The sequence below is a fragment of the Fopius arisanus genome, unplaced genomic scaffold (genome assembly GCF_000806365.1).
Source record: "Fopius arisanus strain USDA-PBARC FA_bdor unplaced genomic scaffold, ASM80636v1 scaffold00025, whole genome shotgun sequence".
In the NCBI taxonomy this organism is placed as follows: Eukaryota; Metazoa; Arthropoda; class Insecta; order Hymenoptera; family Braconidae; genus Fopius; species Fopius arisanus.
In genome coordinates this window covers 974583-977021 of record NW_011887764.1, presented here as the reverse complement: position 1 = coordinate 977021, position 2439 = coordinate 974583, and the positions used below count along the sequence as shown (strand labels likewise).

Here is a 2439-nt window from a genome sequence, read left to right as displayed (position 1 = left end):
CTAATAACTTCCATTTTATACTCAGGAGCTAAAAAATATTTTTGAGATCCAAGAGAAGAAGATGTACTTTAAGTCTGCAAAAACGTAAAATACTTGGAAACGAATTTTTAAAAAGCTCTTAATGTTTCCACTAAAAATTGATATTATTTAATAGTAATCCAAAAATTTCAACCAAATTGCATAAGTTGAGCTGGGAGAAGGAAGCGTTGAGCATTCGACGATTGAAATTTAGCAAATGGAAATGCATAAATAATCACTCAGCTCCTGTGATTGCCTCCATCTCCTCAACTTTATGTGCATGTCCTTGAGCTATAAAATGAACTGGAGTACTTGCAGTAGAACTCTCGTGGTGGTGTATACGATAATAGTAAAGAGTAAAGAGTATCGAGGGATTTATAGAGCTAGCCACTTTGCAAGTTGTTTAATCAAGATCCGGTGATCGTGTATTGACAGGGTTGTAACGAGATTTGTGCATCGGATGGGAGAATTTACCAGAGGAATTCGTGATTATGTAACTGACAGTGTTTATTATCCATCATCCTCACTCAATCTACTCTTCTCACTTGCACTCTTACATTTCGTTACAAATAAGCGAATTATTTATTCTCCTTTTCTCTCATTTATTTATCTGATTCGATCAAACAGGCGTTTACGCATACAAATGGTCGGTGGATACATTCAATGCCTATAAAAAACGAGAACGTAAAATATATTCAATAACAGTCTGTAAGTTATATCGTACAATTTCTGCGGCTTTTTTCATTTTAAAAACATGAGTTTTTTGAGAAGAATCACGAACCTTAAAGCCCCAGCACCGTGTTTTAGCCATTTTACCGTTTTTCCTCGTGAGAATGTTCGAGGTTTTGCAAGTTGTTGGAAAATATACACATAGAAAAATATGAGGACAGTAGCGGTTGTATGTAAATGCATGGTAAATCACGTAAGCACTTTCCTTTCACGTTTTTATATGGGTTTTTGGTTTTAAGGATATCTTGGTTCATTTTACAGTTTAGTATGAGCAAAAATTTAATTTATTTTTCAAAATCTGAAGAGAGGAAATTCCAGAAATTTCATGTTGGCAACTGGTGGAAAAAATTGAATCTGTTGTCGAATGTTTATTGCGTTCCAGAAAGAATTGTCATTCTCAATCGACTTTCTTAATTAAATTATCTTGGAAGATGTGTAAGGAATGGATTTTCAAAAATGTAGAACATAAATTTGAAAAAGGAAGATCGGACTTGAATGATAATCTCGTAATAGAACGTAATAAAACAGCACCGAAAAAATAAAATTCTCGGATATCCTTAAATGTTGTCCTGGGGAGGGACATTCTATCGGTTTATCTAAAGATTTGCTGATGGGTCCTCGAGTATAATATTAATATCACTCATTTATCAATGATATGCTTTGTGAATTGTGGGAGCAGTTCTGCAGTTATTGCGGTTCATACTTTTGATTTTCAGAAATTCAGTAGCGAATCGACCTGTTCCCTAGCTCTGAATCTAAAGAAGATAGCGAGAAAGTTTTTCAGAACCTCTTTTATGGACTGGAATGAGAGCAATAAAAAAGTTTCTTACAAAAAATTCGCTATCTGCCTCGAATTCGGAGATACGCCTGAAAATTTATCTGTTGACTAAATGGGCTTGTCACTTTTTCCTTCTTTACTACTGAATCACCATTTCTTTGTTCCTGTGAGTCTCCTGATTTGTCTGTCAGCAGAAGAGAAATTCCCAGGACTGGGAAAAGCTTTCCCATTCTTTATTTTAAATATTGGGTGATAATGGATATGTCATTCTGCTGATTCTCATTTCCAAGGGCCTAGTACTTACCGCTGCAACTATTTTATCATTTAAGTTTACACACATATTTTCCAAGACTTTGTATTGGTACAATTAGTTGTTCGTACTGACTAATAATCACTAACAATTATTCTGCGGCTATTATGACGGCACACTGAGAAATTTCTTCATGGAATCCGAAAATTCGGCGAGAATTCATTTTGATTATTTTTCTCACTGTTATCTTTTGATTTTTGGAAATTCAGTTTTCGAGTCTTTACTCTTTTATTTTATTTAACAGAGTGGGAACCAACTTTTTTCACCTTGAGTGAACCTATTTGACAGAAATACTTATAAAACCGTTGATTCTTTAATTTATGATTTAGCACGGAAGCACATTTTCAGAAATCATCAATTCCGAAAATTCCCCTCGCCTGAATTCAGTTTCATATTTCTCTCCAGTTATCTGTCTTTTCACCTGCTGGAGTTAATGTTAATGGGAATATTATCTCCCCTTTTGTTGTTCTTATAAGCTGTCACATCCAGCGAAAGATATAAAAACACTGAATTACACTGGAATCTAAAGTGATGTACAATCTAGTTGATTAAAACGAAGCAGTCCACGATTTTTTTTGTTGTTTTTTTGCATTATTTTAGTTTT

The 2439-nt window shown here is 34.2% G+C and overlaps 1 long non-coding RNA gene across 1 annotated transcript in view; it reads left to right on the top strand.

The window, feature by feature from the left end:
* LOC105264811 (uncharacterized) overlaps window positions 1-2439 on the top strand; it is a 28426-nt gene that overhangs the window by 12588 nt on the left and 13399 nt on the right. The window lies entirely within an intron of this gene.